This window comes from Diceros bicornis, chromosome 9 (genome assembly GCF_020826845.1).
Source record: "Diceros bicornis minor isolate mBicDic1 chromosome 9, mDicBic1.mat.cur, whole genome shotgun sequence".
Lineage (NCBI taxonomy): Eukaryota > Metazoa > Chordata > Mammalia > Perissodactyla > Rhinocerotidae > Diceros > Diceros bicornis.
The window spans coordinates 49942220-49964184 of record NC_080748.1 but is presented as its reverse complement, the minus strand read 5'-3'; the positions used below and the strand labels follow the sequence as shown (position 1 = coordinate 49964184).

General features: G+C 34.5%; 1 long non-coding RNA gene across 1 annotated transcript; it reads right to left on the bottom strand.

The window, feature by feature from the left end:
* Positions 1 to 949: 949 nt before the first annotated feature.
* On the bottom strand, positions 950 to 7532 carry LOC131409955 (uncharacterized). The gene is made up of 3 exons (XR_009221091.1): positions 6306 to 7532; positions 1500 to 1536; positions 950 to 1405 (listed from the first exon to the last, which is right to left on the bottom strand). It is a non-coding gene; the product is annotated as an uncharacterized LOC131409955 (long non-coding RNA).
* Positions 7533 to 21965: the final 14433 nt, after the last annotated feature.

Genomic DNA, 21965 nt, shown 5'->3' with positions numbered 1-21965 from the left:
ATTTCTTTGAAAGATAACTGATGTTATGAATATCTGAAGTTAATTGGGCGATATTCTCTAATTTATTTAAAATGCACAAATATTCAAGGATTATAAAACATCTAGATTTCATTGTTTTCTTTGAGCAATTTTCAGGTACTTTGATTTGTAGTGGGTTGGTAAATGTTTAACAACAAAAAAAAAAAGCCCTAGTTTTGAGTATACAGAATTCAAGATACCAATGTGATGTCATCAATTCAAAGTTGGAAGAGATGTGTACAATCATCTCTTTGAGCTAAATATGAGCAGACTTAGTGAGCGGGTTCCAGCACTCTGAGACCTTAAATATCTTGTCTCACTTTCTTCAGATAATATAGCTATAGATATAGCTTATTCTCATAGCTCTTCTGGCAATGAAAAGACCCACAGGAATTGATAATATAAATTATTTAGGTGACTGTGGGCAAGGACTAAGTAGGGTATATCACAGGGGCTATGGTGAACCAGAGAGCTTATCATCCCATCTAAATGGCACAAAAATTACTCAGTTCCAGTGGACTATCTCTGGAATATTTCCAGGATTCACTTTATGTAAAACAATGTTTATTGAGAGTTTCTCCCTAAAAAAAGACGTTTTTATTAATAGTTCCTGTAGGAGAGATATGTATTCCCTAGAGGCAAATACCACTCTACATTAGCCGGAAAATTATGGTTAGTAGGTCAGTGACCCGACAATTGGGGACTGAGCAAATCATTGCTCCTTCTTAACTAGCAGTAGTTTTATAATTTTAGCTTTTAAAAAAGTAATCTTAAAATATTAAAGAATTGCTGATGATTTCCAGGACAAAACAAAAAAGGCAACATTCCTAGTTAAGGATTCACTATTAAGCATTGGAAAGTTATATCAAGTGAAAACGAAAGTGCTGAATCTACCTAAAAAACTTCATATTTAATTGAAAAGGTACTTAAATGTAATGAATTTTAAAGCATAGTTACCAAACAAGTGAGAAAAATATAAAAATTTATAAAGTTCAAAACACTCTCACACATTATCATATACAGTAATTCTAAGAAATCTTTTTGAGTTGCCAGGTACTGTTAATCCCTGAATTCAAATCTCTCCTTTGTTACTTTGTAGCCATTTGTTGTTTTATTTGGACAAGTTATTTATCCACTCTAAAGTCACAATTGCCATCTGAAAAAATGTGAATGGTAATTGTAGGATGTAATTTAAGGGTTAAATAAAATGTTTGAAGAACTCTTATCATAAGTCTAGCTCAATAGATGTTACTTATTAATATTCCTAACTTAATGTTGATAAAACTGCAGCCCAATGAAGATATTTTTGGTCACACAGTTTATACAAATGCAAGCAAATGTTTGATAGTAGAGTCTGGTTGAATGCTGTTATCATGAATCCGTATTCCTGGACAAAAATATGTGGTTCAGAATGAGAACATATACTGTTAATAAGACAGTAGATGCAAATATAATACACCACTAATTGAAAAAATGGATACCTTGGACTTTATATTCAAAATTTTCTCCTTTTCACATCTTGCTGTTGAAAAATGAAAGGATAAGGCATAAATTGGCAGAAATATTTGCAAGACATATAACTGTAAAAGGGCCTGTGTCCCAAATATATAAAGAACTTTTAAAAAATCAATAAAAAGAAGACAAACCATTGAGAAAAACTGATCAAAATAATTGAAAAATATTTCACAAAGTAAGATATGCTAATAGATAATGTGCATATGAAGCTATGCTCAATGTTGTTAGTCATCAGGGAAATAAAAATTAAAACCTCAGTGAGATGCCATTTTACGTCCATTAGAATGACTAAAATTCAAAAGACTGGCTATCATTTTTGAGAATGTTAAATGTTAGAGAATTCAGATCTGAATAAATTCCTTGAGAGGAAAAAACAGGATGAAATTTTGATCAGATATAGAAGGATTAACCTTTGATAAATCTATTTTCCTTTTAATGATGAGACTGACTCCCCATATTAACATGGAGGGCTCCACGTTTTGAACTTTACCTTACCTCTGTGTTACCCTCACAGTGTACTTTTATTTTATTTTATTTTTTAAAATTAATTAATTTATTTTTTTGGTGAGGAAGATTGTCCCTGAGCTAACATCCATTGCCAATCTTCCTCTTTTAAGATTGCCCTTGAGCTAACATCTGTGCCAATCTTCCTCTATTTTGTATGTGGGACATCGCCATAGCATGACTTGATGAGCAGTATGTAGGTCCGCCCCTGGGATCTGAACCTGCTGAAGCAGAGCGTGTGAACTTAACCACTACACCACCAGGCCAGCCCCACGGTATACTTTTAGAAATGCTTAGAACTGCTCATAGGTGAGCTAATTAGTAACCAGTAGAAAGAATAACCTGTTAGCAGAAAATGTATGTCCTCTGCCCAAAACTGTTCCTTCTGTTCCAGATAAGGAAGTAACTGATGTTTTCTCAGATTCCTCAGGAATGTCACATTCAGCAGATCCAAAACTTTTTGTCTAAGAAGAAGTGCCCAACTGTCTGCAGTCATCCATCACCTGACATTCCTGAGCCCTCTCCCCAGCCCAGTTTGCCTTATATACGTCATTTCCAAACCAGTTCCCCTTTAAGATGGTTTTTTAGGATGATAGTCTGCCATCTTCTGACCAACTAGCTCATCACTTAATAAAATGTTTTCCCTACCACTGCCTTGCCTTTGGATGGATTGGCTTTTGTCTTGTGGCAAGCAGATAGAGCCCTTACTCGGAAACTACAGCAAGGAAAGTAAGCCCTATGTGCACAGAGTAGGTACAATTGTATTTGTGGTAGAGTGATAATGTCAGAGTTCTTGATATATATTTTCTCAGAGATCAATGAAGCAGATTTATCATTTGGTAGTGAGAGATGCAAGAGTTTTCAGAGGTGGTGAAGAGAGGAGAGGTTAAAATCCAGTTACAGTGGTAAGCAGGAAAAACGTAAGGTTGCTGGGCAATGTTGCATCTCCATTTGCATTTTGGGTGATTTTGTAGTGTTGATACCCAGTACAAGATAGAGACAAGATATTGTAGAGTCTGAGAGGACAGAGTCTGGAGTCAGACCACATGTGTTTAAATCCTATTTCTGAAATAAATCATATGTATGATCCTGGAAACAGTAAAATTTTCTTGCGCTTCTGTTTTCTCATCTGTAAAATGGGGATATTGACAATACTTAGGTTGTTTGTAAAGATGAAGTGAATTAATAAATGTAAATGTTTAGATACTTTTAGTATGTATTGTTATCTCTGTGTTAATAGCAGCAATACCTCTGGCTATATTCCACTACTCTGAACACGAGGAAATAGACAAGATATAGACAAGGAAAAAACACGTACTTACAGGGAATCAGGGTTGAAAAATTTTCAAGTCGGTGCGCTGGAGACTGAGTTCAAAAAGTAAAGAGCATTTTCAAGGGTGTTATAATAAACCAGAATCTAGGCTGAATAACAAGAGAAGTGAGCATATGAGGGGTAACAGTACTGAAATAATGCTGATGTTGCTAATGAGTTAGATTTCTACGTGAGTTGAGTGAGTAGGGAAATAAGACAGAGGTGTGGGAAGTACATTCAGAAAGTGGGACAGTTCAGATTTCTGAATCAATGTGCTTGCCAATCATAAAGGTTTTAAGATATGACAATGGGGATGGAGACTGAGATGATATGGATAAAACGGTTTTTGGAAATAAGAAGCTCCAAGGAGCTGAGCGGCACATTTCTGGGCTAATCATCTACGTGCAGTTTGAAGTCATACAGAAGAGTAAAAGCAGAAGAGGTAGAGAGGAATACTATGAGGCACATTCCAAAGGTTTTAATGTTTGAACGAGAGTGAATAAGAAGTTTGAGTATGAAGTACCACATAGGATAGAAAGTCATCTCTCGTATCTTGTGCTTCATCTAAACTAAATCTTTTATAGGAGGAAACAGCATAAACATTTGGAAATGCAGTGAGAAATGAGGAAACCTACACTAGCTCTTTCTTTGCTGGTGCCTAAAATCCTTCACATGAGAGGCAGACTAAGAAGGCAGTATCATTGAGGTCTATCCTGGTTAAGAAGACAAAAGGAACTTTCAGAAAAGAGGTTCAAGATATAGGAAGTTTGAGAAAATGTTTCAAGAAGGTGGGGAATGGTGTAGAATTGCTACATATTGGAGGATATATAGAGCATAATGGAGTGTAAATCAAAGTTAAGAAGGATGGACCTGGGAGCCTGGACTTCTGGCATTAAATAAACAGAGCTTAGCAAATGGGTTTAGACCTGATGGTCTCTTAAAGAAAGATAATCTCTCATCTCTAAGAAGATATTTGGAGCATCCATGCAACTATTCCCTCCTGCATTAGTGATTGTTTGCTGGCCTGGAGTCACAGCAATCCGATTGGGAGCATTAGGCATTCAGATGTCCTCCAAGCCCTTTCTGGAAACCATGAGGAAAGATCTAGAAATGAACAACAAAGAAACAAAGTCCGTAGACACTGAACTTTTTGCATTGTGAGCATCAAAATGCCCCCATTTTTTCCTTCAAAAAATATTTCATCTTCTTTTAACACAAAATTTCAATAAAATTGATATTTAAAAATGTATATGAAAACTTTTTAATGTACACTTAAATATATCCATATTTATCAATATATAAATATTTAAATATATAAATATATAAATATTTCTTATATGGGAAAATATAGTTTTCAATATAGCATTTCATAAATATGATGGTAACTGGGACTTTTAGAAATTTTTGATTAGTCTGTGAAGGTGAAACCTCATAGACATTATGATGAGTGATATCAACATAAATTGTTTTAACCCATTCCTTAATTATACAATTTCTCACTTGTAGAGTATGCTATAAAAATGGAAATTTCTTTGTACAATGCCAATCCTCAACATGGCATGCCTGCTTGGCACGGGCACTACTCTTCCTGACCTCACCACCAAAGAGTAAAATAGTTATTTCTCTAAACACTACAACAGGGAGTTTCCAGAACAAGGATGCTTTTCTGTGAACAATAACATATCAGAATTAATGTGTAGGCAATAGAGTGGCTATCTATAAATCCCTAGATCACTAAGTTGGCCATTCCCCTGTCTACAGGCTGCTTCCACATCTCTTGATGTTGGAACAATGATAAAGCCTTTGCATTTTTTCCCTGTCCCAATTGGTCTACAGTTCAGTCAAGCACACATCTACAAACCTTGCTTTTTAACCTTCTCCAAGGCCAAATTGTTTTATTTCAGTGGTGGCTATATAAGTTCCAGGGAACAGTGGTCAGTAAGCTGTTATTCAGGCAGATGGATGCTCAAGGAATGAAGTAATAATGTTTATTTTCCTTTACAGGCTGTAGAATCCTTAAAATCAAGGACTTGTCTCTTTTTACTTTTTAGACTTAAATGTATCCATATTATTTAGTAAGTGCTAGTTAGAAGTGTTTAATAAATGTACATTGATTTTAGCAGATATAGCAGCACCTAGGGAAGGAAAAAAATGTGTTCTCTTCCTCTACTTTTCTTATATTTGTGTTCCCCAACACCACACAAGAATCAAAACGAGATATGACCTCAGCTATATTCAACAAAGCCCATTAAATATTTACCCTTGTATTAAGTGTTCAATATTTACAATGATGAAAAATAAGGTACAGTGCTAGCGCTCTAGCAGTTTGCAATCTCGTTTTCTACAACTATATATGTCATCTAATAAATCTATGTGTCCATGTGACTCAGTTTCTACAGAATTATTTTTTTTTAAAACGAGCATTCCATTAGACTAATTATCACATTAACACTCCTGAAAAATCCCTTTCTTCTTTCCCCAATCTCCACTGAACGTGAACTGCTCCACAGATATACATTCCAAGTTCCAAAACCCCTATTCTGGTTTGGAGACTTTTATTCTGTCACTCCCTCTTTTCTCTCTTTAATACATTTGTTGGCCAGAACAGCCCGCCTCCCATCGAGCAAAAGGAGGAGGACAAAAACTGAGAGAAAACTAAAGAGAAAGTGGGAAAGCCCGTGAACACTCAATAATTTTTGTACCATTACATAGTTTTTAAATTCTTATTATTTTATTGGCATCTTCAACTAGATCATTGGAGTAAGCATAAAGAGGCAGAAGAGATATTCTTCTACAATACCTATTTTTTCGCAATACATCTGAACTAAGTATGCAAAACTTTATCTTTCACTATATTGTTTATAATTCTAATAGCAAGTTTTGAGACAAATATATTCCTCTGTGCTGTTAATTTCTTATAATATTCATCCAATGTCTTTGAAAGTAAAGGGCAAACACAGCTGGTCCATTCAGTATCACGTGTTTTGAGCAATACATCTTTTGTATTCTGAAATAATATATACCACCAAAGTAGTGTAAAATTTAAGCAAACCTAAAGAATATATTTTTTTAACTTTTCAGGACTTTGTTTAGTTTCCAGGAGTAAACATTTCCAGGTTTTTGACTCCAACCCCAACAATAGTATTTCACCTTCAAAAGTTCAAATTTTTTTTTGGAATGTCAGTGGCTGCATGGTTTGCTGGTTACATCTTCAACTTCCACTTCTCTTGCTCTATTACATTATTGTGCATTTATCCAGCAAGTGTGTTTGCTGTCTTTTCCTGGAAGAACCTTATTCCACTCCTCAAGGGCCTTTACCTCTTCCAGAAGGGCTTTTTCCTCCTCTTGAGGAGCACTGTTTTCTTCTGTAAGAGCCTTGTTCTCCTCAGGAAGGGCCTGTTCCTCCTCCCACAGAGCCCGTTCTTCCATCTCTAGTGTTGTTCCTTCTTTCATCAGGGTCTCTTCCTCCATCCTGATTGCTCTCTCCTGATGCTCTAGGGCCTTTATCTCCTTGTGGAGAGACCTTATTTCCTCTTGAAGAGTTGTCATTTCATTCTGGAAGTCTTTCTCTTGTTTCCCGAGAGCCTTATCTGAGCTTCCAGGGCTCAGTTCTGTTGCCAATAAGACTTTCTTTCTGTGTTCAAGGCATTGATTTTTTTCCCCCGGTGGTTTTTGGCTTTCTAAAATCACACTGTAAACTTGCACAGGATCTGGTTTTGCTGTCTCAGGGACTGATTCTCCTCCCACATTAACTGGTTGTCCATTCAGAAGGCTTTGTTTTCTGCTTGAAGATCTTTGTTTTCTCCCCAGAGGGACTTGTTTTCCTTTCTAAGAGCCTTGGTCTCATCCATGGACATCTTACTGTCTCTCTGAAGATTTTTTTCCATCTTGTGAGATTCATATTTGAGCTTATTTTGATCTTGAATGCAAGAGAAAAAAGAGGAAAACAAGCACGATATCTTCCCTTTATCCACTTTGATTCACAGACAACCATTGTTACTTAGTGTTTTATCTGAGTAAAATATATAAGCTCCAAGTGTGCTGGGTTCAACCAGAGGTGAACTAATGATGCTGGCAACAAAAAAGGTCTTAGATTTGTTAAGAATTTGATCACACAGAACTGCCTGTTGTGTTGACTTGCATAAGGAGTAATATTGCAGGATCTAAACGAGGCTCAGTCAGGCCCACTGCAGGAGAAAACAGCGAAAATAGGAAGAGAAGTCAGAAAATTAATTATTAGGCCGATATAACAAACTGAGTATGTTTAAATCTCAACAGATATAAACTACAAGTTAATAATTCTAGATTACATGTTGAATATTGATCAAGGTTAATGCATTGAATTCCTGTCTATGGTAAACTAAGGTAAACTCTGAGCTAACCTACTTCTATTAACTAGTAATCTTCCACTAATGTATTCATTATTTATAATTAAATCACCTGTTGTTGATGTGGTAAAATATCATGTATTAAAAAAGATTTCTGGCTTTGTAAGAACTAGAAATAATTTTTTAAAGAAGTTATACACTATAATTTGTACCATATTTACTTAAACATTTAGTACTGTATTCACATATTTAAATGGATATTGACACTTACATTTCTGTGGCCTCTGAATTCCCTGCAAGCCTGATTCTTTTTAGTACTAGACAACAACTAGGCAACATTTTATGTCATCTATAGCGATGTCATATAGTGTTGACACTAATGATATAATGAGTGTTATACATAGTCTTTGGGTGTTTTGTTGGTATGTATTTTAGGGAAAAAAATGTAATTTAAGAAGCAAGGTTATATCTGATAGATTTTCTCTATTATTAAATGAATATGTATTTAGTCCTTGCTTCCATCTAAATTATTAAAATTAACTTAAAAGATTGATTTTTGTTATTAGCAAAATAATTTCTAATTATTGTATCCTAGGAATTGGCAAATACTTGTAAACACTGTACAATCAAAGGTGAAAATATTTTAAATGACTTTAAGATCACTGCTGAAAAATCAGAATTAGGTAAATTTGTATGTTATATCAAAGAAACAGCACTGGCAACGTTTTAATTCCAGCAATCCTATTTAAGCTAAATTTTTTATTATGCAACAGTTGCCCACTGCTAGAATATAAAGCAAAAGAGTGTTTTCATAATTTTTTAAAATGTAAACTTTTGGTGAGATATAGAAATATTTAAATATTTGTATATTACATAGATGTCACAATGTTTTAACTATTTATTCTTACAAATTTATAATTGGTTTAAGGTATAAACTTGAAAATTGAATATACAATAGCATATATAAGCCAAAAAACCACTCACACCTGAATAAAGATTTGCCAACTTATTCATCATACCAGATTTTTAAGCAGCTGTTTACATTACATCTGTTGTGTTTAACAAGGTTGAAAAAAAGTATTTTTCTCACACATTCATAACTTTCTGTTTAACTTAAAAATAGTAAAAAAAAAAAAATCATAATGGCATGGAATAAGAGTTAATGTAAAATTAAGAAGATGCTGTAAAAGTTGTCAATTTCTTTGCTTTTCAATTGATGAGAGTGAAATATCCATTCAATAATCTTCATCTATAACTGAATTGAAAACGTATTTTATGCAACCATGCACAAACTTCTTCTTTATACTAGTGTTTCTGCTATTTTGCTACTGCTGCCATGGTAGCTAAAGATTCAGAGAGAGTTCCAAAAGACAAAGAACTCTGGGCATTCTGTATTGGAATGCTGTAATTCTTGAGGTTTAAGGGCAAACTAGGAAACAAGAAGAAAATCTCTGTTGTCCTTGATCTGTTGAATAAATTGATTCATAATTTAAAACTTTCCCTCAAATAAATTACAGGTCCAGATGGTTTCATGAGTGAATTCTTCCAAATATTTAAGAAAGAAAGAATATTAATATTTCCATGAACTCTTTCAAATGATAGGGAGAAAAAATTAACAACCTGTTGTTTTGAGACCATCTTACCTTACATAGAAATCTGACAAGGATTTTACAAAAAAGGAAAACTGCAGTCTGAAGTATCTCATAAACACAGATGCAAAAATCCGAAACAAAAGATTAGCACGCCAAGTCCAACAATGCATAAAATAAACAATATATCATCACCAAGCTGGGTTTAATTCATGAATGGAAGATTGAGTTAACATTGGAAAATCAATTAATGTAATTCACTACATTAACAGAACAAAGGAGAAAACTTTTATCTCATGCCAAGATGAGAAAAGCAATTTCAGTAGATTCAGAAAAAGCATTTGATAAACAAAAATCAACACACTTTCATGATTAAAAGCCAAACCAAACCAACAATACCACCAGCAACAGTGTCCTCTTAGCACACTAGGAGCAAAAAATAACTTCTTTAATTCAATTATGAGTATTAAAGAAACCCTGCAGAAGCACGCCAGATGATGAAATACTAATAGATCACAAATATATAAGGATGCCCACTCTCATCACTTTCATTCTTCATTGTCCTGGAGTTTCTTACTGCTGCAAGATAAGAAGTTACATATGTAAGGACTGGAAAAAAAATAAGGCTCTCACTATTTGCAAATAACGTTGCAAACATTTATAATAAAATGTTGAACTATTGTAATAAAATAGTTGAACTATGCTAAACTATTAAAATTAAATATAATTTAGCAAGCTTGTTGGATATAAAGTCAATCTAAAAATCAGCTATATTTTCATATATTCAACAAACAAACAATTGGAAAATGAATTTTATAGTTATATATCATTTACATTGGCAGCAGCACAAAACACTTAGAAATAAATCTATGCAAGACCTTTCCACAGAAAGGTATAAACATTATTGGGAAAAATTATATAGATATAAATGACAGGAAGAATAGACCAAGTCTATGATTGGAAGATTCAATATTGGAAAGATGTTAGGTTTCCTCAAATTGATGTATATACTCAATGGATTCCCTGGAAAAATAATACCAGCAGTTTGTGTAGATGCATGTGTGTAAATTGAAAAGCTGATTCTAATATTTATGTTGAAATGCCAGAAAAAGCCATGACAATCTTGAAAGGATTGACAACTTTTTAAAAAGCTATGGTAAATCAAATTGTGTAGTGTTAATTCAAGGATAGGTAAGTAAACTCAGGAAGGTAACTCAGTAAGTAAACTCAGATATTCAGTGGCTCAGAATAGGATGCTCAGAAACAGATGCACATATTCATGGACACTTTCTACGTGCAACAAAACTGATGAATCTCACAAACAATAAAGTCAAATGAAGTAAACAATACATATCAGATAATTTCATTTGAGTAAAGTACAAAGTCGTGATAATATATGATATTACAAGGCATAGTAGAGATTACTTCTGAGAGGGAAGGAGGTACTAATGATGGGATGCTGGTAGTGTTCTACTTTTAGTTCTAGGTGGGGATTCCACGAGTTTGTTCATTTTTTGATAATTCATAGAGCTGCCCACATGATTTGTACACTTTTACACATGTATGACTTACTAAAATAAAAATATTAATGTAAAAACGCAACAAGAAAAATTGTTCTTGTGTAAATTGATGTATCTTTGTGTTTGATTATTTTTATAAAAGTCTACCACTAAATAGCAGTGTTATCTTGGGCAAGTTATTAACTTTTTTCCTCTCCATTTCATGAATTGCATAATAAGGAATACCCGATCATTTTCTTATGTGGATATAGTGAATTAAAATACATATAAAGAACTTAGAAGTTCACCTGGCCCATGTTAAGTGTGAGTCACCACCAATTCATCATCATCATCATTTTTTTTTTAATTTGCTTATAGTGAAAAGAACTTTCTAGCATATGTTTACATCTGTATCAAATGTCACTGGCATTGTTGCTCCAGTACCTTGCTTCACAAAATTTACTGTGTTTCAGGATTTTCTAAAATTCCTGGTCACATTAATGTTTCCATTATTGGTAAATACGTTATTTCAGATCTCTTCAGGTAAATTATAAATTTCAAGGTAGTCTTGCCTTTGCTATCATTTAAACAAATTAAGCAGAAGATAGGGATGCAAAGAAAGTGACACCTTGGCTGTGTAGTAATATCAGAAGATGCAGACTCAATTAAAAGAAAACTAATGTTTAGTAACAACATTATTTTAGAAAGGAAAGTTCCCAAACTATTTCTAATTATCTGTTTATCAATTTGCAGATGAATTATTTGGTTTCAGACTTTTAATTTATTTTAAACTGTTGACTAGTGCCATGTTCTAAATACTAATGTAATAATAGTGTTCATATAATTGCAGATTGTTGGGTAGAGCAAATATAGTGAGGATTTGAAATCACGTCCTCAGTAAGTTTCCTGCAGCTGGTCGGGAAACATCCAGCGTCATTTTACAGTTAACATGATTTGTTTTTGTTCCTTTTAGTTGAAGGCTCAGAACATACTGATTGCATAAAAATATTTTATGAATGAATAAAAAAATTGTGGTTTACAAAGTCAGCATTCTAGAATTAAAACATCTTAACATTTAAACTAGTGTGGTCTAGCCCTGGCTCTGTCGCTTTCCAGTTCTACGACCTTAAAAATTCTCTCTGAGAATGGGCTATCTCTGGTCTAAGTCAGCCTAAGTGACTCTTCTCTAAAGAAAAATCAGGCCTTCTGAGGATGAACAGCCTCAGGAATGTCAGTATCACGAGTCCAGAGACACTTGGGGAGCAGATTGTGAAGTCTTAAAAGCTTAAATTTTTCTTAAATCTTAAATATTTTTATGTTCCACAAGTTCTTTGAGCTCCCAAGACTGGGAAAATAGCACAAGGAAAACAAAGGACAAGCAGAAATCAAGCACGATAAATGTGGTATTATTGAGGTTTGAGGAACCACTCCCAAAGAGTGTCATTTGTCTGAAATGTGTCCCACCAAAATTCTTATGTTGAAGTCCTAACCCCCAGTACTTCAGAAAGTGTTTGGAGATAAGGTCTATAAATAGGTAATTAAGTTAAAATGAGGTCATTAAGGCGGGCCCTAATCCAATATGCCTGGTGCCCTTATGAGAAGAGGAAATTTGGACACAGACAGGCAAAGAAGGAAGACCCGTCTGAAGACACAGGGAAAACACCACCATCTCCAAGCCTCAGGGGAAATGAACCCTGTTGACACCTTGATCTCAAACTTCTAATGTGAGAAAGTATGTTTCTGTCATTTTAGCTGCCCAGTCTGTGGTACTTTGTTATGGCAGCCTTAGCAAACTAATAAAAGCACCACTCTTCTCTGCTTAAGTAATGAAAAAATTGACCTGTGAAATTAGATTTCATGGAAAGAAATTGACCATCAACAGGTTGATTTTGGTCCTCCTATGTTACCGTTTTGCACAACTTTTTAATTTCTTTTTCCCCTTTGAGTCTGTGATGTCTGACACCCAGTTCTATATTCGGTTTGGGCTCTAGCTAGGAACCCAGTGTTTACATTCCCTCATGAATGGGTATTTTCAGTCATGCACAACAGTGGCTATTTCTTCTGTTGCCTCTAATGGAACTGTTTACACTTAAGAAATCTGTCTCCTAGGGAGATTTCTTTCTTACATAAAGTTAACCAATTCACAACCATCTTGAGTTCCTCTGGTTCTTGCACTAGTGAGAAGACTCGGGGTATACTCCATTTGTGGTTTCCTTCTCGACCTGGAAAATAGAAGAGAACTGGGGCAGCTAATCCAGCTCTACTCATACAGGCTTGGCATTAAAAATTTAAAGCTGGAACCTCCCTAGTGCTGTGAAGGACACACAAAATTCAGCTTCCACGTGATTCTGTAAATCAGTTTCTAAAAGAACTTTAAAAATATAAAGTGTTCTTTTGCCTAAAACTGAACCTTGGCTTCATCTATGCCTGCTTAGGAAATGCTGAACTTGTGAAGTAAACAATGAAAACGTGCATACTGAAGCCACATGTACCAACTAAAGGTACAATTGTTAGCTTGCAGGCTCACAAGTAATCTAGCCTTTGTAGAAGGTAGGCTTGAGGTCTCCATGCATTTTGTCTGCTAGACCCCCAGCAGCCAGCCTGTGCTTATCAGACCTCAATCATGAGGTTCTGCTGGCTGTTAAGCCCCATGAAGTCTGTTCTACAGAGCAATGTAGCACCCCAAGTGGTCCCCTTTGAGCTTTTCCGAGGTCCAAGTGACTTTGCCAAACCTAGAGATATCTGGCACTTCTGAAGCCAAGGCATCTTTCCTTAAGGTAATACCTTTGCTCAAGTCCCTGCAGTCACCACAGAACTGGCTTGAACATCTTGCACAGGCCTTAGGAATAAAAAGCCAAATGCTCAACTGTAAAAATATCACCTGGATAAACATAAACATCTCTCAGGCTAAAAATATCTTGCTTACAAACTAAAATCCAAGGCCCAATGCCGTACACCCTGTACATATGTGTAGCCTTAATCACTTCCTTAAATTTCTTTTTTGTCTTATGTTTTAGAATATCTAAAGAGTATATCAAAGTTTCAGGTCTCTGAAATTAACTACTCAAAGCTGCAAATGTTCCAGGGAGAGACAGGACTTTGTGAAACATAAACTTTTCAGAAAATCAATTAATAGTAGGTACTATCTGTAGGTAAGAAGAGTGGAGATGATTCATACATATTTGAGATAAATCACCCCACCTCCCCAAGACAGAATGAGTAAAGTGGTATAGAGAGGTCAGAAAGTACACTAATTGAGAACCTTCCAGTGGATGTTAGAAAGAAATGCCCCTCCCCACCCCCAAGAAGTAACAAGTGAATAGAGACCTACCACTGGGGAAAACTGTTGATGGAGGACACTCAGGGGCAGGTCTGAGAGCCTCCACTCTGTAAGAGTAGGGTATTAAGGGTAAGTAAGGCAACCGTAAGAAGGTTAGGGCTATAGCCAGAAAATCAAGGAGCTTGGTTGGAAATAAGATTTAAAGTTGCCAGATCAGGCAACAACGACCTTTCATTTTGTTATATCTGTTTGAAAAGGTCAAGATTGACTTTGATTGTGATCCACTAGAATATGTTCCAATTTAAATTTCACTTTCAACCCTAAAACTCCATTATTGCCTTAAAAAAAGGAAAACAAAAGCAAAAATGGTAATCAAAACCAATAACAACCAAAAACAACCACTTACTTTTAACTTACATTCAAAGAACATCTCCTAAAGATATGAACACTAAATACAATCACCACGATGGTTTGTTTGAGTTAAATGACTATCTAATTGCTTTATAGAAAATTACCTTTCTTTCTTAAAACAGCATGAGGCTGCCAAATCTACTCCTGTTGTAGTGAGGAACCTCATGCTATTTGGCTTCTGGGCGCCATCTGCGTTTGTCTGCATCTGCTTTCATCCTCCTCAAACTCCTCTCAAAAGGAGCACAGAGAATCTGCAATTCATGTCAGGGCACCCAGCCAGATTAGAAGCTGCCAAATATCAACATCAGGTTTTGTGAGAAAAATTAAGTTACTTAAGCCTTCTCTCTAGCACAGCAACGATGTTGGATGAAAGGTTATGTAGTTTGAATCTCTCTTTCTACCCTGCTGGGTAAAGATAATTTGGAAGTGAAAATGTGAGGTTATGATGTGATTAGGACATTTTACGGTGACCTAACCTTTTCAACTGTTATTCTCACTGTGTCTGGTTATCATGTTAGTGATTTTTTTTTTACTGTTTTTCTGCAGTTGTCACCCTATGACATAGAGAGTAGAATGCAAATATCTTCACATATTACATTTTTAAAGGGTTTTGTGGTTCTATAGCACATCTTCAACAATACACTATCCTGTGCAGCAAAAGTGATGATATGCGTGTGTTTTCACTCTGGTTATTTTCTTCCCAATAAATTGTTTTGGACTGATTTATGAAACAGAAATTTAAAACTGGAGAATAAAAGCAATAAGAAACCTCAAGGGTCAGGTATTGAATGGGGCATTTGATTAATATTTTTAGTATTAATTTTTCTCATCAGTATTGATAATAATAATAATAGTATATCCTCATAGGTTTACTTTGAGCTTTGACCAATTAATATATGTCAAATTTTAAAAATGTATAGTTACTGATGAATGAAATTAGCTGCAATTATTCTAGTAAAGTATATTTTCAATTCCAAATAAAAATTAGGTAGTGTTAATAACAACAGCAGAAATATTTTAAATGTTTATAACATTTTGTGGTTTGAAAACCTGTTCTCACATACATCAATTCATTTGACTGTCATAAAGATAACAATAAAATAAAAATTCTAAATTTAAATCTAAATAGCTATCACTTTGTAAAATTTAAGACCAAAATATTTTTATGACATTCATAAAGTCATGTAGGGTTGGAAAACTTTTCCATCTTCCCTTCTAGGTTCTTTGGCTGGTCTAATAATTAAATTGACATAAACAGATTAACATGAGAAAAACAAATTTAATTTAATATGTATGGGAGCCCCATAAGAAATAGGAGACTCAAAAAAGTGACCAACGCAGGCAGGTTTTATACCTTTTAGACAAAGAAACAATAAATTTGTGAAAAATTGATAAAGAAGTTTGGGTTTGGGATAGTAAATTAGGGAGGAAGTAACAACGTTTGTTTATATAGCTTTCTGGCCCTAAATTCCCTATTTCTGATGCTAAGGATGCCTTTTACCCTCCTGGTACAGGAAGGATACATTTCATGTGGGAGATTTATTTCCTGCTTTTAAAAGGACAAAGAAAGTTTAGAGTGTCCTTCTTGTACCAGCTGTTTCTTAAGTAACTATAATTCAAAATAATCAATTTACCAAAATGGAGTATTTTGAGGTGGCATATTCTGCTCCCCTTCAGTCACTTGGTTACTATGAAAAGGCAGAACTTCAGGATTTTGACTACAAATCTATGACTGTTCTGTACTATGAGTTCTCACAGATCCAATAGTTACCAGAGTCCTAGAATTCTTGGGGGAATTTTTTCAGACTAGACTGATTTTTTTCTGCTTGGCTACTAGGTACAATTAGTTTGTATCTCTAAAAGCACTTCATCCTTATATATTTGAGCATACACATGATTTTATAGAATGTCCCAGAAAAGAAGAATGATGCAGAGTTTGAGATGGAATAAAATCAGAGGATAGATATGCAGACATGTTGTAAACCAAGTGGCTTACTCACTGAATAAAAACAACAAAAACAACAATAATAATAAAAAGCTTTATTTTATCTGTGAATGTAAGCAATAAATTAATATCAGAGGGATATTAATGATTAATAAAGCTGATAACTTTATTATTCGGGATCTCCCTTAGTCTTTAACTGTGTAGATGAGTGTGAATGTGTGTGTGTTTGTTTTCTTTTTCCTTTACATTGTAGAGGAGGAAGAAATATTCCTCTATCTTCTGGGTTCTTCTGGCTGATCTAAGAATTAAATTAACATAAGATAGAATAACAGAAGAAAATCAAACAAATTTAATAACATGTATAGGTGAGAGAAACCCAGGAAAACTGAGTAACTCACCAAAATAGCTGAAGCCACGGCCTTAGGCCTTAAATATTTTCTTTAGCTAAAGACAAAGCAGGATGTTGGGCGTAGTAGTGTGGGACTTCAAAGGGAAGGAAGAAGGCAATTCATATGGAGACGGAAAAGTAAATGCTTGGTAAACAAATGTTTGCCATACCTTGTGAAGACAATGAGACATGGGGAGGACTTGGATTAAATGGACCTTGCTAGGTTCCTCCCTGTCTACCACACCTAGTTTATTTTACACTATAATAGTTATCTATGGTGATAGCTCCTTCCTGAAACAGGCCTTCTAACTTAAATTCTTTTAGGCAGTTAGGAGGAAGGTCAAAGTTTCTTCCTAAGTCTTTTTTCCTAAAAATAATCAAGCCAGAGTGGAGTGGCAAATTCTGATCCCCCACAACATATACTGACAAGCACAGCATTCATACCTCATTTACTTACTTTTTAAAGAAATTTTATGAATATTTGGGTGGAGTAGCACTATGGGAAACTCTTATAATTTAGTCAGCTTTTTCTAAAAATATGTAATTAAGAAGAGATCCTAAACTATTTCCAGCAAATCAAATTGTCAATATTAATATATATCATCATTTTATTAGTCATAGACTACAGATCGTATGGCCTACTGGATTAGAAGATCTGAGACTATAGAATGGGTCTCTCAAAGTCTCAATCAAAAGAGAGAAGAGACATAAAGGATTTCGAGATAAAATATTACAAACATTTCTCCATATTCTTTGTAAATGATTGCTATCCCACAAATTCGTATGATGAAAAAGGCAGAAGGACAGGTTCGTTATTCTATCTTGTCCAGGTCCCATATCTCCACTAATATTTCATTATGGGTAACTGCACCAATTGGTTGTGCATTGTGCTTTTAAAGAACCAAGTCTTCATACTTACATTTCAATAAAGCTGTAGCCTAAAAGTGAGATGCACAAAATGACTGTTACTCTAATGCAATTGTTAGGGTAATTTAAATAATAAAGGAAATTAATTATGTAAATGTCCAGCTATTCTCACCATTCAGCCTTGATGAGCTTCAGCAAAGAATAGGAAAAGTTGTGCATCTTTTCCTTTTTCCTTCAATACCCTATGAGAATAATATTCACTAGAGCTAAACTGCTCAATGAAACTGATACATTTCTAAAAATATGCTGGAATGTATATTGTACAGAAAGGAGAACATGAGTAACACATTTATAAAAACAGCATAGATATTAACGGTTGAAGGAATGGAGGTATAATTTTAACAATAGAATAGTTTATAGCTCACAGTAATAATAAGAAAGTGTCTTTTTGTAGCATCTACCATAGCTAGAAGGGAATTTAGAGATAATTGAATCCAACAGCTTCCCTTCAGGTGGAGATACCGATGTGGAGAAAAGGGTAAGCTTCATGCCTAAGGCCACATAACTGGTTAGCAGCAGAACCTTCACCAGATCCAAGATATTTGACACTAGGACCAGATCACTTTTCAGTATGTCATAGCTGACTTTGAATTTAGTGAAAAAATTGTTTTATTTCTTCTTAAGTAGTGAAAATCCTGCTAATAGCTTTTATTTTGTGATTTAAGGAGACATTTTCTTATGTCTAGTTTTACATGAGGCTAAAAAAGAAAATCTTTCCATGATTTGGCTAGGCAATCCATGAATCCATTTCTCTACGTGACGTAGTAGCTCTTGGGTCACAAAGTACTTGCTTGTGTTTGTAAGACTTGTAAAAATCCTTAGCTATGACCTACACATTCTTGTATTTCTCTGAGGGAAGCAGAGAAAAAACAGAAGTAGTAATTTGAGCAGATGTACACTTGAGAATGACAGCGATAGGAGATGAGGGAAAAGGAGAATGGAGGCAGTTTATTTTTCCTTTACGACATGAGAAAACCTATTTCTTTCAGGAATTCAGATTCATTTAACAAATATATATCTAACTTAGACCAAAAGTATATAAGATATTCTTAAATGAATCATATAGGATCTTTGCCTTTAAGTTATGAACAATTAATTGAGGGTATCAGGAAAAACATGAAGCAGAACGTTAACTGAGAGCACTCTGAAAAAGCCCTTAGAGTATGTGGCACATAATTAGTGCTCAAAAGATACTCTCAGACACTAAATTGGAATATAACAAGCACTATTATAATGCTTGTAGGCTAACAGGGAAAGAGAGGCATTGATAGTAGGACTTGAATAAATAGGTAGGATTTCAACTGATATAACTTGACAGAATGAATATGTGAAGGAAGAAGTGTGAGGAAAATTGAGAAGGCAAAAAAAATAGTAGGCACTTTTGTGAACAACATTAAACACAATTCTGAAAAGACCTGTTCCTTTCCATTGATCATAAACGCTCATGTAAAGAGTGTAGGTATGTCATTCCTTACCTGAAATGAACAATAAATTGGCCCAATTCTTTATTCTGTTGGTTTTCATTTCCTCCGCAAATTGCCTTCATTTCCAAATTGTGCTTTTTTGATAATGTACACCTAACTACATAATAATGGTCTTTTATACACACATGGTTTTGCTTTTCTTTCTCATATTTCTTGTTATCATATGTATGTTACTGACATTTGCATTATTTATATCTTTAGAGACTAAGCATGACCTGTAAATTTCCACATTTGCTTTGTGACAGCCTGCTGAATGATAGTAGACTTATTATAAGCGAAGAAAATCAACACCTTTTAAAAGACAGATTGCCTTAAGTAGAACAACAGTTATGAAAAACTGAGAAAAGAAGTAAAAGCCCCAACCTAACAACAGATGTTGCTGTTTCTGCCAAATATTGCTCTATCTCTAAGCCCCATTTCTGAAAATGTAAGTTAATCAGCAGAATATAATTTTATTTACAAAGTTTATATAGATAATCCCTTTCAGTGCAATTTAAATTCTTGGAAACTGATCTAAAGCATCAACTTAGTTTAAACAATGTCTTGAATTGAAAAATTATATGTGACCCTGTCATTTGACAATGAAATTGTTGACAAAGAGATTTTTTTTTCATTTTTCACTTAAATTGATTGCAATATTTTGTAGTGACTATACTGTTTTTCTTGAGTAGGCTCAGAGAGAGTTTTTTGACGCTGAAGTGTAACTTTCATGAAAAAAATCTTCACAGGCCCTACTAAAACCTGCCTTTTCCTTATAAATTTGTATAAGTTACCAATTCTATATAGATATAGGTATAAGCATAGGTACAAATATAGATTGATATCAATTGATATGTATATATATATAAATATTTAAGAAAATATCTCCATACACACACACATATATGTTTAGATATTTATAGGTATATATATATGTGTATATTGAGGAAGGTCAATCCTGTGCTGTAATGTGGTGTTCAGAGTACAGGGGGATCACATGGCAAGAGTCAGGAGCTTTACTTGGGTGTGGGTCAGTTAAGCTTTATGGAAATGGCCATGTTTTCAGTGAGTTTAGAAAAATATGGAACTGGTACTAGGTAAGTTAAAGGAGTCGTAAGTTCATGTTGCGAGTCAGCATGAGTAAACTCTCATGTATTTGAAGAATTGCAGTGTGTGGCTGAGTATAAAGGACGGGTATGAAATAAGCGGAAAATAGAGCTGGAAAGGGAAGAGAGATAAAATCACGCCTTATTGAAATATTTGGACACTTTCTTTTTTTCTAATGGCAAATCATACATGTTTTAACCTGGAGCAAGACAAAAATCAGCTTTTTAATTTAGGTACCATTCTAGTAGCCAATGTTTTTGAGGGCTTACTATATTCTAGTATTTGAAGATATATTAGAAAATAAACCCAAAAGTTTTTGCACTTATGGCGCTTAAAGCCTAATGGAGAATACAGATTTTTAAACAAGCAACTAAAATCAATCTTGATCAGAGGAATTATTGGAAAAATCTCTGATTTCAATGAAAAACAAAGGGCATAAATTCATTTCTGAATGTTGATTTTGAGGTGCTTATGGGCTATCTAGGAACAAATGTTTTTACAGTGTTTTGGCTCTGTGGAGCTGACACTGAAGAAAAAGATGGGCTCTGGAGAAAAAGATATATTTATTATAAAGGTGCATGGATGAAATGGAGTAAATAAGAGAGTCCAGGGTGACGTCAGACCAAGGTTTAGGTGAATAACTTGGTGCAAAGGAACACATCAAGGGTAAGAGAAGAAAGGTCATTTCCCAAAGCAAGACTGAAAAGTAAGGCCAGAGATGTAGGTGGAAAATTAATAGAAGAAAGACAAGAGATTCAAGAAAAAGATTATGGTCAAGTGAAGAGAATTTGGGAACTGATTTTTTTGGTGCTTTTTTAGTATAATTTCAATGAAATGGTATTGAAAATAATAATTACACTTGGTTGAAAAACGAATGAAAGTTTAAGAAGTTGAAGCAAGAATTATACAGAATTATTTGGAAGACCTTAGCATTGGAGGAAAAAAGTTACTGGATGGTGATATTGAGTGAAGGAACATTTTGTTTTAAATTAAAAATACTTGATCATGTACGTAGAGTAACCCAATTGAGGTGAGAGAAACTCTATAATGTGTGAACATGTGCGTGTAATTATATAGAAATATGTAGAAAAAATTCCCTGTAACTCAGTTTCATTATTTGAATATCTGTCTTCAACAACTGTGAGATTACCTTTCTGGAACCTGATTTTCCTAAGTGCCCTTCTATCCTGCTAGTTGAATGTTTAAATGTATTTGTGACATCTAAGTCTTTTCTCCATCCTTGAATTTGGCCAGTGCAAGGATGGACCAAGGCAAGCTGCAACCTAAAGAGAAAGTGGGTAAGAGTGAGTATCCTGCTCTGATCCAAAGGAATCAAATTTTCTGTGTCTTCCCTCATTTGAACACAAAACAATGTTTAACGAATTGCATAGGAATGTAAAACAATGTGTATTTCCCAGTGAATCTCCAGAGGTCTTTCAGCATGACTTTATGAACATCTTAGGGCATACTAACTGCTAACAGAAGGCTTAGCAGGGACCAGGACCCTAAAAAATATGGCCATCAAGAGCCATTACCCTATGAAACTGATCCAGCAAATAAGGGTAGCTTTTGGAGTATGCTTCCATGAAGAACATCTGAGAACTACAAGGAGCAACGTTATAAGCTGAGTACCAGCACTGCTACCACGAAGAGAATAAAAAGCTTAGTGATTCTGCATG